General features: G+C 38.0%; 1 protein-coding gene across 5 annotated transcripts in view; it reads left to right on the top strand.

Annotated features, from left to right (window-relative positions):
• Positions 1-15,001, top strand: part of LOC150080903 (syntaxin-binding protein 5-like) — a 795,970-nt gene that overhangs the window by 409,321 nt on the left and 371,648 nt on the right. The gene's annotated exons all lie outside the window — the stretch shown is intronic.

Raw genomic sequence — 15,001 nt, 5'->3', positions numbered from 1 at the left:
ATTAGTGATGCACAATAATGCACATAATGGATACCTGAAAATACAAGAAGCTATTATTTGTAGCACAAGGAAATCTGTTAAACTCTTATTATAGCAGCAGTTTTTTTCCTCTGGAAACCCCCGGAATGGGAATTCTTTCCTGAAGGACAGTGTCTATGGGAATAATACACATACCATCAAAGAATTGAAAGGTGAAAATTACAGCTGCTGTGGAGAGCATCTCTGAAAACACACTTACAGCAATTATGGTAAACTTCACTTGATCTACAAATGCCTTGAATGCACAGAGATTACATATTCAATGTGTTTGCCTGAATAATAAACTCCAATGAATTACATTTTTTAATTACAGTAATACCCCGAAGTTACGCGATAGGTGGGTCCGACGAAAATCGCGTAAGTCGAATTCACGTAAGTCGGGGTACAACTTTGCATATAAATACATATAAGTTTTGCTTAATTGGGACCAAGGACTAACAAAAACACTAGTTTAGAAGAAAAATATTAATAAAATTGCAGTTCTTTATACATATTAATACAAAATATGTATTAAAAAAACAAATGACTTACGTTAAAAAGTTATTTCGATGTCGATGGCTTCATAAAATCTAACAAATTCGTCTGACGACACAGCGCGTTCTTTTTTTCACGCAGAATTTCTTCGTAGCAAGCTAATAATTTTTTTATTCCTTGCTTTGTAGCTATAACGCGTTCTTCGTTGGAGTCTATGTTTTCTAAATTTTTAAGCCCTTTACAATTGAGCCCTTTTCAATTTTCAACCTGTCAAGTTTGCAATTGTCATGTGCTTTTCGCCGTTGCTTCATTTAGGCCTGCAGCACGTGCAATATCACATGGTCTTTCATTTCGCTCAAAGCGTTTCACAATTTCATATTTTTTTCTCTATCGACAGAGGCGGACTGGCAATAAGCCTTACCGGGGAAACCCCGGTGGGCCAGTGTGATTTTGGCCATAAACCATAGTATGAGGCCACTATAAATTTTCCCGGGAAAGAATTTTTGACCCAGTCCGCCTCTGTTTATCGATAATTGCTTTTCTTTTTCTCTCTGAATCTGCAGTGTCTTCACCAGGACGCTTCCTTTTCATTTTTAGGGAATAAAGCACAATTACAAAACGAGGAGGCACGCTTGATACGCATAAACAAAGCTGCGCGCATGTAGCAACTGAATAAACAACACCATAAAGGCAGAGATACACTATTAACACCTCACATTTCTAGGGGTTACTACCATAAAACAATAAAAATCCAGTTGCGTTTCTGCTAGTGGAATCTGTGATAAACTGGTAGTAAACTCGATCTAATTGCATTTGCGATTATACCGATAGCTGGAATTGTGTTGGTTTTTACGTTATATTATGGTGAAATGTGTTTCCCCTTCACTGATATAAAAAACATAAAAGCAGCAAAGTTGAATTTTGTTCATCTTTCGCTCTCATTCTCCGCCGTCGCACCGTATATCGATAACATATGAAAAACGACCTTGAAGATAGTGGGCGGCAGCGTTGCCAAACGAAAAAATCAGGAACCGCGTAACTCCGAGTTCGCGTAAGTCGGGGTATTACTGTACACCAAATTCATCAGTGGCATCACAACACATCAAAAAATATATGCTTTCAAAACTTGTCTTTATTTGATGACCCGGTGTTATTCCATTGTTGCTTGGATTCTATATTACTTGTTAATCGGTAAATTTGGTTATTTATGATAAATATAAGCATTATATTTATGAACGTTTTATATTTATGATAAATATATACAGTTTCTCGGGTTCAATACAAGCACTTAACGACTTAATAGTAGCTTTAAATTGATAATATTATATATGCAAGTTTTTTTTTTTTTTTTTTTTTTTGTGATTGCAGTTAATTGCTTAGTGAAGTGAACAGGTCCACTATGTTTGAACCTTATTAGTAAAATAATAAGAGCAGTACGTAGAACACTTCCGTATGATACCCTCCAGAAATTAAAACAGAAAAAACAAAAAAAATTGACAACTTACCGGTACATTAGAGTAAAATATAAATAATTAAATAATCAATTTAACATAATTCAAATCAATTTAAAACAATTAAAAATCAAATTAACGCAATTAAAAGAATCTAACGAAAATATTCAAAACGATTTTCCTTCCTGAAGCTGACAACGCTTTTCGACTGTATGTCGTGATCACAGGAATGAAAATTACCGAATCGGGTTAAACCTGATACTTAAATAGAGATTATTTGTCTTCGTGCATGCGCGTAAAGGTCCACGCATCGGAGATCAAATATGGCCGCCAAACATTAACAGAATTCTCGTGTAATTTAATTTCAATGGTTTCTGCAATTAATAGTCGCGTATAATTACGTTGAACGTTAAGTATTTTGGCCTCGTTAAATAAAAAAGTATTTTTTTCGTTAATGGCATGAAAGGCTAATTCTGACGCTGCTGAACAAGAAGCACGAACTGAGGCTTCATGTTCCTCATGAAGCATTTTACTTGACCATCTGCACATGTCTAAGGTCTCCTCATGATGGGTTCCAAGATTGCTGACGCCTTTGCAGAAGCCGTTGCCACCACCAACTTTGTTGCCCAGTGTGGCTTCGAACTACTGCAGCACTCACCCTATTCTCCTGACCTAGCACCATCAGACTTCTTGTTTCGAGAAATGTATAAACATGGACGCTGCTTTGATTCATCTCAGAAAGTCATCAGTGAAGTGGAATCATAGTTTCAGGTAAAAAGTGTGGGCTTCTATGATCAAGGCATTAAACAACTGATCCATAGATGGGAGAAATTTGTCACTATACATGGAGAGTACATAGAAAAGGATTAAAGTTCCTGTGAAGTTTCACCTTTCTAGGGCTATTATTTCTAGGTAAGGGTATGAACTTTTTAATACCCCCCCCCCCCATAATGAATAGGATTCAAACTTAAGAAGTGAAAAGTAAAGTATATTGCGGCCACCACCCTCTTAGTTTAATTAAGCAAACATGCTTGTAATAAACAAAAATGCAAATGTAAATATGCAGATTAACATTTAACTAATAACTAAATTAAATCGAGTAATTAAACTAAGTTTCAATAGCAAAAGCTTAATTTATGGTACTCACCTTGGACGATCTGCAGTTGTTATTTGTGTGAATGAATGAATGACTAAATTTTTGGGTTTGGGTAATTTAAAGTAATTTAATTAATTTATTCCCATCCCGTAAACTTACAAATTAACTTAAATTACCCAAACCCAAAAATTTAGTCATTCATTCACCCAAATAACAACTGCAGATCGTCCAAGGTGAGTACCGTAAATTAAGCTTTTGCTATTGAAACTTAGTCCAATCACATGGTACTTTAAGACAATCTATAATTATCTAATATCGAGTAATTAATTAATGTAAACCAAGTGGTGATCATGAACATTTGAATAGAAGTTGAGAAAGAAGATATTTCAGGTTTTTTTCATTTTATTTTTTGGTTGACTTGGTAATCTTACCCTTACCAAGTTTAACCTTAAAAACACAACTGGAATTTGCTATATTTGTAATGTGGTTTAATGTTTCCTTTTGCCAAAAATCAAAAGTGCTCCAATTTATATAACCAGTACTTTTTTGGGGCGGTACGCAATGGTACGGCATACCACACCTTTATTAACAGTGACATGCGACATTTTGGTGCAGTGTACTTCGAAATTTGTAATATTCTGTAAATTTTTTTCACGCGTTTACTTACTATTCAAATAAGCATAAAAATTATTTAACTAAATTTGCATTTTTCACTGTCTATTATTAAGATATTTTCTATATAAAACCGTATAACCATTTTTATAATTCTAAATTACTCAGTTAGACCTCTGTTTAATGAAGTCCTTTTATAGCAAATTATTTTGAATTCCCCTTGGAAGTTACATTTAAAATACTTTTCGTTGAGCGAGAAAATTTTCATATAGCGAACGGATCAGGAGAGAATTAACTTGGTACACACTGTTTGCATTTCTGGCCTTCAGGCAATTTAGGCAATTAGTGCTGCTGTGCAGATTAAGAGAGCTAAAGGGATTATCATTCTACAACTTAGTGGTACCTGGTAAAACCTATCTGACCACCTGTCCCACATACAGAGAAGTCACGATGGTTAGCAGTGAGCAGATCAAACTTTTCCCATACAGGGGCCATATTCAAAAAAATTCAAAGTTAGATTTCTTTAGTGTGTTACATATTCCATATTGTTGCATGTAAAAGTAAAATTGAAAATATTTGAAAATTTTCACAATAGACAATTACATTTACTGAACAAAACATTTAATGAGAAAATTTTTTTGATAATTGACAAAATTTAAAATGCTATTTAATTCACTTTCCTCATGGGCCGTAGGTTGGACACCGCTGTGAATCAACTGTAAGCGTCCCATTCAAGAATTACTTGAGAATGATTTTCTTTTACCCCGACAAATAATCATCTGTTTTTTTGCGGAAGTGCGTTATCCACATTTTTCCGTAAATTTCCCCTATCTCTATTTACATGGTCACAGCTGAATATCCGAATGACACCAACATTTTGGACAGTTTCAAAAAAGAAAAGAAAAAATTCAAATTTAAGAACGAATGTATTAAACCTTCTAAACATGAAATATTGGCATTTGGTGAAAATGAAGTTAGCAAATTGTCAATTAGATTACAGTTAAATGAAAAGATACAATTCGTGGATTTCGGGAATACCTAATTGAAAAGATGGTTTTAGAAGAATTGAAGCATTTGATAGATGCTCTGAGTAGGATACCAATTTCATCGAGTGAATGTGAACGAGGATTTTCACAAATGAATCTGATTGTCAGACCAACCAGAGCTTCGTTGATTTAAAAAACAGTTTCTTCACTACTGTTTCTTAAAATTGTAGGCCCACCACTGACCTGCTTCGATCCAGCAAAATATGTCGATTCGTGGCTGCTTCGGAAACGTCATTGAGCACAAAGAGGAAGAAAAGAAGTCAGCATAGGGTATCGGATGAGAACTTAATAAAAATTTGGAATATTCTACAAAAACTTTATTATGAAATTATTTTTAGTTATGTTATTTGTTTTTACTTATTTTTAGGGGCCGTAGTTTAACGAAGGACCCTTAATGTCATTTGGTTGTCTCTCTGTCCATCCGGCCTTCACAGCATGTGAAGTATGTTGTATCTCTAGAACCACTCAACCTATTGACTCGAAATTTTGCATAGGTTTGTACATCATGTGGGCCAATATAACGCCATATTGATCGTTGTTGACAAAAATTTGTCTGAGAAATGGAGGGGTGAAATGTGGGGGGGACAAAAATGTTTGCCGACAAACTATAGCTTATTATACCCCATTGGAAAGAGCCCAAGGAGTATGTTTAAAATATTTTTTAAATTAAAAATTGTGGCACCAGACAGGAAAATGTAATTTTCGTGTTCCCCCCCATGTTTCCATTGCTAATAATTTAAAAATCGCATTAGCTATGCATTATTTGATGCTTATCGGGGGGAAACTATTCTGATTGAAATCTATCATTTACTTTTTTTGTGTTAAAATTAAAAAAACGATTTTTTATTTCACTTTGATAGCTTGCTTCTTTGTACTAAGTAACTCTCCTTTTGGTGATTCCATAAAGGTCATTTATAAATTTTGCAACAAGAAGTATTTTTTAACAATTTTCAAAGCTGGAGTTGTCCCAGCAAGGAGGTACTTAGAGAGCCAGTGTTGAGGTGGAAATGGTGGGGAGATGCCTGAATGGGGTCTTGTACAGCCCTCACCTGCCAGTCGCAAGTACCGGCACCTAAATTTTTACAAAAAAAAGCACTGTATATAACGGTTGTTATGCAAATTGGGGCAGTGTGAAAGTTACTGCTAAGATAATGGGATAGTTAAGTGGCAGGAGACAGAGTAGTTATGGTCTTTTTTTTTTTTTTTCTTTTTCACAAACCAGTGTTGCATTTGGGATTCATGAAACCAAACTCAAGGTTTTCGTTGTTGAATCCCTTACTTATTAATATTTGTTAATGATAATGCTCTGATATTTTCAAGTTTGAAGCCTAAATTTGCTGATAATGGAAGGTGGGTAAGATGATTAATGTGCCATAATTATGAATTTTATCTGATTAACTATCTATTTATCAGACTAAAGCATTTTAGGAATAAGGCCACATGCTTCTATGCAGATAAATAGATAGTGACCCATTTGTCACTATATTTATCTGATTTTCTTTTAGCCAGCAGGTTATTGATTGCTGGAACAAGTTTGCCTTCACAGGTTTTTGAGGCTGACAGTTTGAGTAAATTCAAAGGTCAACTGGATAGTTACCTATGTAAAGAGGAAAACATAATTTCTTGTTTTATTATGTACTCCTGTTTTTTTTGGTTCCCAGCCAATGCAGCAAAAGCCTGTGGCTTCCTTGAACTATATGGCTATTACCTAGAGATAAAAGTGGCAACTGAGATTTAACATTTATAAGTGCAGGGTACTTTATTAGATAGCAGTAATTGTCAGGGAAATATATTGTGCAGGCAAAAAGAATAGATAGAATAGGACCAGGGTATGTCTGCCAGGGGAAAAAAGTTGATGATTTTGTAGAGCAGATATCATCTTTTAAAGACACGAAAGGTGACATTGACATTAAGATCAGAAAATGTGGGGACTTATACAGGGCATTAACAAATACAGGGCAATGCTGAGAAAAATTTGCAAGTTAAGGTTAAATTTGAAATGTATTCCATCTTATCATGTCTGCAGTTCTGCCCAGACACAACAGGAAGGAATACATGATGAGAGCCTTGTCAGTTAATTTGGCCACATTGTGAAAGGTAAAATGGGGTAGAATTTTTCTCAGCATGGTCCGTTTTTGTTAGTTAACAGGAGACCCTGGTTTTTATAGTGATGCAATACACTTAAGTTGGGGGGGAGTATATTTCTTAACGGTATTAAGGCAGTGTTAGGTGAGTCAGAAAACTGGTAACTTGTGGGGTAACTAATAAATTAACTAGAGCAACAGGCAGAGGTGAAATTAATTCTTGCACTGCTTCTATTGAAACATGCAGCAGCCTGGAAATCAAGATTTCAGGGATTTCAAGCTCTGCTGTGGGTCATCGTGAAATAAGTAAATACCTGGGCTGTGTTAGGGTAACTAAGAGTAAGAACAAGTGCATGCATATTTGTATGTACATTAAACTGTTAGCTTGGTGGGGAAGGAACACGTAATAACAGATTAACAGTAGCCATTGACAGAGGTGAAAGTTATTCTTGCACTGCTTCTATTCAAATGAGCAGCAGAGTGGAAATCAAGGTGCAGAGGATTTCAGAGACTGCTGGGAGTCATTGCGAAACAAGTAAATACATGGGCTGTGTTAAGGTAACTAAGAATAAAAACAGGTGCATGTATATTTATGTACACCAATGCTAGGAGGTGGTTCAAGCTGCGATGAATTTCCAGCTTGGTCGGGGCAAAAGCACCACATACAAAGAGTTCACCACAGATCCTGCAAGCAACAGAGCAAATGAAAAGAAGCGGCTTCTAGCTTACCTCAATGGGAAATATGGCAACAGTGCTGGTCCCAAACAACAAAGGGACAAATAACAAAAAAAAATTCATCCCTGAGATAAATACAGTCTACCCAACGCTAGCAGCCTGGTTTTCCCCAGGTCTTCACATTACATATCTGATGACAGGACATGGTGCCATCAGAAGTAAACTTGTTACCTTCTGACTAGTGGGTCCCCTGAGACCTGGGACTTCATTGTGCACAAAAACCGAGAAATAATGAACGAAATATCGAACCGAGAAATAATGCCGAGACTTACAGAGCCTTCTCAGACTTTGCCCAGGCCGTATATGCCAAGCAAAAAACTTTACCACAACCACCAAATCCCAACTAGGGAAGTGGCAAGATAAGTGAAAACAAAAGGAATTACCAACATAGGAGAAAGTTCAAACAACAAAATGACACAACCACACTAGGGGAAGAATGAATTGGGACCCTAAGATCTTATCACCCCACAAGACAAGAAAACCTGAGCTCTCGACAAAGTGACCACCTTCCTCTCAACCCAACAGTTGACTCAACAACCACAATTGACTACAAGAATTAGTTACAACCGCCACTGCACACCTGACTTAAACCAAAGATGAGACAAAAGGAAATTGAACCCAAGGAAAGGACAATCATACTTGACCAAACACTTGGATGTGACAAACTGACCAGCACCACAAGAAAGGACAACCAAGATATTGAAACAAAGACCAGGACAGCAGCTGATAGCTGCCTAAGCCATACATGACCCAGCCTGGACACCTAGCCCAAGCCATACATGACCCAGCCTGGACACCTAGCCCAGCCTGCTTCCAACCTTAATCCCTGGCAGGGAGAGGTAACTTTTTTGCACCCCCCCCCATTTACCATCCAAACTTCCCTCTGGTGTGGTAAGGGCATACCATACTGCCTAGCAGGGGTCGTCTCTTCTATCTACCCCTTACTTATACTTCTATCCCCCAGTCTTCTGCTCCCCCACTATTATCTTTCATCTAGCTTATAGCCCCACACGTCTAAATTTATTGACATGAGATGTGCGAAATTTTTTTTTTTAGGTCCTAGCCACTGAAATCCCAGGAAACTAGGTGTCAGGACCTGCTAGAGCAACGTTGTGATACTGGACTGGACACACCCGGCTAGCCTCAACGTGGCGAGGTATGGGCAACGTCAGGCCCCACTAGGGGCCTGGCTGCCAATAAGCCAGACAGACAATGGGCACAACACATCACACTGCACAGACATGGCCCACACACTTTCAGGTCTCTGGCTTGACAGTGTACTGTCCTCGATACAGCGAAACACACTGGAGATGAGAGAAATTTCAGGTGCCGTCTGACACGAACATACCTTATACCAATGCTAGGAGTTCGGTAAATACATTTGATGAATTTGAGGTGTTGGTCAAAACATCAAAGGCAGATATTGTTAGGATATCAGAGATGTGGTGTCACACAGGTATAAGAAAAGAAGAATTGGAATTTGGGGAGTACATTGTGTTCAGGAAGGATAGGAAGGAAGGAGAGGTTATGCTATTAGTTAAGAAACACCTAAAATCTAAGGAAGTGCAGCTAGTTCACATGGTGGAAATCAGTCCAGTGTTGAGTCAGTTTGGTGTGAAATAAGCACTGGGAAAGCAAGAGTAGGAGTGTGTTATAGGCTTAATGACTCTGATGAGTATAATGAACAACTGTACAGAGAAATAAAGTGGGCCAGTAAATCAGATTGTCTTATAATGGGGGATTTTGACTTCCCATATATTGACTGGAATTTGTGGGTTGGTCACTCGCACATTAGCAAGGATTTTTTTGATTTTGGTTATTGTTGTTATTTGGTTTTTAGGAGCATTAGCAACTAAGGCCATATTGCTCCGCGATATGCGGTGGTTATTCCCTGACCTTTCCGCATCCTCCGTATTTGGTGGTGACAGGCTTGAACCCTGGTCTAATCAAGAAGCGTGTGCTACGCACTGCTGCTCCTTCCCACCGGGCTACGGAGGTGCCTCTTGGATTTTGGATAATTGGTTTCTACATCAGCATGTTCGAGAGGCAACCAGAGGGAGTAATATAATACTCTTGATCTGATTATCAGCAGTGATTCTTCATACATTAAGAATCTGCAGATAAAGGAACCAGTAGGTAGCAGTGATCACAGTGTGCTGATGTGGGATTTTTTTTAATTATTATTATTATTTGCCATATGGTGCAAAGGATGCATCAGCCAAAAAAAAAAAAATTCCCATGTTACCCTAAGAGGGAGGGAGTGAGTGAGTGAGTCAGAAGTAGAAGGGAATCGGCAAGAAAGAGAAGAATGATGATATCCAGCTCAGGACCCTAGGTTTGCCAAGCCCATACTCACCAGATGAACCCCTGATTTTACTCAGAGGTAACTACCATCAGGGGTAAAGGGATTTTTGCTTTAGAAAAGGTGACAGCGGTGGTCTCAGACAGTTTTTAAATTCTGTACAGTGGGACCAACTGATGATGTTACCAACAGCAAATTCTAAATGGGAAACATTCCAAGAATTAATTGATTGGAAACTACTAGGCTTTTCATACCAACTAAAAAATATTGTTCGAGGTTTGGGTCTAAATTGATGTCAGATGAACTAATCAGTCAAATGGCAGATAATAAAAATGCATGAGTTGCATATAAATTAACCATGACACAGAAGCCTATAGTAGATTTAAGCTGGTCTGTAATCGATTCACAAAGTAGGTTAGGCAGGAAAAGGCATATTATGAGAAATCTTTGGCAAAGGATGCAAAGAAACACAGCAAAGACTACTTATGTAAACTCTAGAAGGAAGGGGATGAATCAGATTCGTCCACTTGATATTAATGGTTTAATTGTTGATGATCTTGCTCAGGTAGCTAACAAACTGAACGATTATTTCACATCTATATTTATTCATGAGAAGTTATTCAGGGAGGGGAATGCCAGAAGTGTATTAAACTCCGGCAGTGAGCTAAATGATTTTGTAATAACTGAGGGCAAAATGAAGCAGAAATTGTTGAAGATAAATGTAGGAAAGGCACCTGGGTTGGATGGGATCTATCCAGTTATATTAAAGGAGGTAGCAAAGGAAGTAAGCAAACCCCTATCCCCCAATTCACAAGGGGGGATCTAAGCATGACACAAGTAATTATAGACCTCTTAGTTCTTCTGTTCCGGGGAAAATAATGGAGTCACTGGTTAAAGAGGTGATACAGGATCACCTAGAAAAGACTGCAATAATAATTCAGACAAGCATGGGTTTGTTAAGGAGAAGTCTTGTCTGACCAATTTATTGGATATTACAATGTGGTCACAAAAGAACTGGATGCAAAAAATAATTTTGATATCATATACTTGGATGGTGGATTTTTGGCTGCTGTAAAGGGATAAGTATTTTTAATTTATACCATTTTCTTTGTTAATTAACATACTACATTGTGTTTTACAGAGATATTAAATAGGTTTAGTAGCATTCGATATCTTCTTGTTTTGAATTTAAACTAGCGATTTTGGAAGTAACGACTCCCTGTGTTGGCGCCAATATTGTTGAACTAGCCGCCATATTGTAGTCGATAAGAAATAGTGTAACGTATATATATCTCGAACTGATATCGTAAGGTATAAAATAAAACTAGATAGCGTAATACGAAGCACTCAATTAGGTATCTGTTAGCTTGTTATAGTATTATCAATTAATCGAAAATATTAATCTTATTAAATTTCATTGTTAAATAAATTGTATTTAAATGGAAATCATGACCCATACTAGAGCTGCAAAGCAAAGATAACAGACTAGTGAGAGTGCTGTAACTTGGGGGAGAAACAAAGGGGGCGATTCTCCAATGCATCACAGTCTCAAAAAATGTGCGAAATGTGAAATGTTTGCCAACCTTTCTAAAACAGATCATGAGTTACCCAAGGAGGATGCCTTTGTGTGTGCTAGGTGTCTAGAGTGTAAAGAACTTTAACGCCAACTCAGTGTTTTGATGGGAGTTTATGAGAGCTTGAGGTGTAGGGTAAATGCCCTCGAAGAAATTAATATGAGGCCCATCAAGCTCTCAGCTGCCTAGCTCAACAGCAGAGCTCACCCCTGTGCATCAGGCAACACAGAGGCAATCTCCAAGGCAGAATGGGCTAGTCCCAAAGGAACTAGTTAGTGACTTGTTAGTTAGTTATTGTTAGTGACACTATCTTCAGGGAGACGGGGAATATGCTATGCAAAAAGGATAGGTGGAACAGGACTAGGGTATGTCTGCCAGGGGCAAAAGTTGATGATGCTGTAGAGCAGATATCATATTTTAAGAGCACAAAAGGTGATATTGTTGTCCACATTGGAACAAATGACATTAAGAGTAAGAGATCTGCAGATTTACTCAACAAGTACAGGTCAATGTTGAAAAAAAAGTTGCGAGTTTGGGTTGAATGTGAAAGTGTCTGCAATTCTGCCCAGACACGATAGGAGGGAGTATATGATGAGAGCCTTGTCGAACGATTTGGAGAGATTGTGCAAGGCTCAAGGTGTAGAATTTTTTTCAGTCTGGTCTGTGCTTGTTGACAGGAGAGACTGCTTCTACAGGGATGGGATACACTTAAATAGAAAGGTTGCGAGAATATTTGCTGATGCTATCGAGGCAGTGTTAGGTGGGTCGGAAAACTGCTAGCTTGGGGGGGGGATGCACAGACTAAAAGGTTAACATTGGCCGCACGCAGAGGCAAAAGTGATTCATGCACTCATTCTATTAGAATGAGAAGCAGCCTGGAAAGTAGGGCAATGAAGATTTCCTGGACAGCTGTGAGTCATAGTGGAATAAATAAATACATGGGTTGTGTTAGCTAACTAAGAGTAAAAACAGGTGTATGTATACTTGCATATACACCAATGATAGGAGTATAGTTAATAAAGTTGATGAGATTGAAGTGTTAGTCAAGACATCAAAGGCAGATATTTTTGGGATATCAGAGACGTGGTGTCACACAGACATAAGCAGTGCAGAATTGGAATTTGGGGAGTACAATATATATATATATATATATATACAGGAAGGATAGACAGGACAGGAAAGGAGGAGGGATTATGCTGTTAGTTAAGAAGCACATAAAATCTAAGGAACTGCATCCAATTAATGTTGGTGGACAATGCAATATTGCGTCTGTTTGGTCTGACATAAGTACTTGGAATGGAAAAATGAGAGTAGGTGTGTGTTATAGGCCTAATGAATCTGATGACTATAATGAGCAATTGTGCAGAGAAATAGAGTGGGCCAGTAAATCAGAATGGCTTAGAATGGGGGGATTTCAGCTTTCCAGATATTTATTGGATGACTGTTTTCTACAGCAACATGTTCAAGAGGCAACCAGAGGGAGTAATGCTCTTGATCTAATTATCAGCAGTGATTAATCATGCATTAAGAATTTGCAGCTAAAGGAAACACTGGGTGACAGCGATCACAATGTACTGATATTAGAATTTCTTAAAGATGTAACTACCATCAAGGCTAAAGGGTAGGGTTTTTGCTTTCATAAAGGTGACTACAGGAGTCTCAGACAGTTTTTAAATTCTGTACAGTGGAATCAACTGATGATGTTACCAACGTTGAATTCTAAATTGGAAGCCTTCAGGGACTTAATTTTGGAGGCTGCTAGGCTTTTCATTCCAACTAACAAATACTGTTCAAGGTTTAGGCCTAAATGGATGTCAAATGAACTATTGAGGCTCGTGGCAGAGAAGAAAAATGTATGGAATTCATATAAAGTATCATGTGACACAGAAGCCTATGGCAGATATAAACTAGTTTGTAATCAAATCAAAAAGAAGGTTAGGCAGGCGAAGGCAGATTACAAGAAATTCTTGGCAAAGGATGCAAAGAAAAACAGCGTAAATTCTTTACTTATGTAAACTCCAGAAGGAAAGGGATGAATCAGATTGTATCACTTTAACATAGATGGGTTGACTGTTGATGATCATGCTAGGGTAGCTGATAAACTGAATAAGCATTTTTCATCTACATTCACACATGAGTACTTATTCCATGAGGGAAGTGCCAGAAGTTTATCAAACTCTAACAGCGAGCTAAGTGATTTTGTAATAACTGAGAGCAAAGTGGAGGAGAAATTGTTAAAGTTAAACATAAAAAAGGTGCATGGGGTGGACAGAATCTATCCACTTATATTAAAGGAGGCAGCAAACCCTTAGTCGTAATTATGAGAGCTTCCTTGGACTCAGGGTATGTCTCCATCGACTGGAGGTGTGCAAATGTAACACCAGTTAACAAAGGTGGGGTTCAAAAGATGACACAATTAACTATAGACCTGTTAGTGTAACTTGTGTTCTGGGGAAAATATAGACTCACTGGTTAAAGCATTGCAAGATCATCTAGACAAGACTGCAGTAATGGGTTTGTTAAAGGGAAATCTTGTCTGACCAATTTGATTGGATACTATGATGTGGTCACAAAGGAACTGAATGCCAAAAATAATTTTGATGTCATATACTTGGATTTCGTGAAAGCTTTTGATACTGTTGCACATGGAAGACTGTTGTACAAATTGGAGAGGTATGATATTAAGGGTAAGTTGCAACAATGGATAAACAGATGATGGTTGAGTGGGAGACGATAGAGAGTGGTAATCAACGGACGCTGCTCTTCATGGACAAATGTTATTAGTGAAGTTCCGCATGGTTCGGTGTTACGCCCATTGTTCTTTTGTATCTTTATCAATGATATTGATGAAGGTATATCAGGTTCAATGTCCAAGTTTGCAGATGATACAAAGGTTGGCAGGGTTGTTGACGACAGTAAAAACCGTATTCTACTCCAACTGGATCTAGATAAGTTGGGAAATGGGCTAAGAAGTGGCAACTGAAGTTTGACATTGACAAATGCAAAGTTCTGCATATGGGTAGCAATAACCAAAGAGAAACTTACCAACTGTGTGGTACTACAATCAAGGAAGTGAAAAGTAAAAAAGACCTGGGGGAAATTGTGCAGTCAAATATGAAGTTTGCTGAGCAGTGCAGACAGGCTGGCCGGGCAGGCCATGGAGTCTTGTCAGTTATATATAGGAATTTTGCTATAGGGACAGGTAAGTAATTATCCCATTATACAATGCAATGGGCAGGCCACACTTAAGAGTATTGTGTACAGGTCTGGAGACCTCATTTTAGGAAGGATGTAGAGTTGCTAGAATGAGTACAAAGAAGGGCAGCAAGATTGGTGAGGGGGAACAAAGGGGGGGAGTGCTCTTACCAAGAATGTTCTGCAAATTGCAGTTCCTAGAGAGTAGGCACCTGCGAGAGGATCTGATTGAGGTGTATAAGGCCTTGAATGTGTTGAGCAAGCTGAATGCTGATGGGATTCTTCCTCTTGCTCAGATTAAGGATCTGAGGGGGCACAGATTGAAATTGAGGGAAGACAGTTGTAGAATAGATGTGTGGAAATTTGACTTTTTGGTAGTTGATTGGTACAGCA

The sequence above is a fragment of the Mastigoproctus giganteus genome, chromosome 9, assembly GCF_048544385.1.
Source record: "Mastigoproctus giganteus isolate SK-2022 chromosome 9, ASM4854438v1, whole genome shotgun sequence".
In the NCBI taxonomy this organism is placed as follows: domain Eukaryota; kingdom Metazoa; phylum Arthropoda; class Arachnida; order Uropygi; family Thelyphonidae; genus Mastigoproctus; species Mastigoproctus giganteus.
Note: the sequence above shows the minus strand (reverse complement) of the source record. Positions and strands in the feature narration are given on the sequence as shown.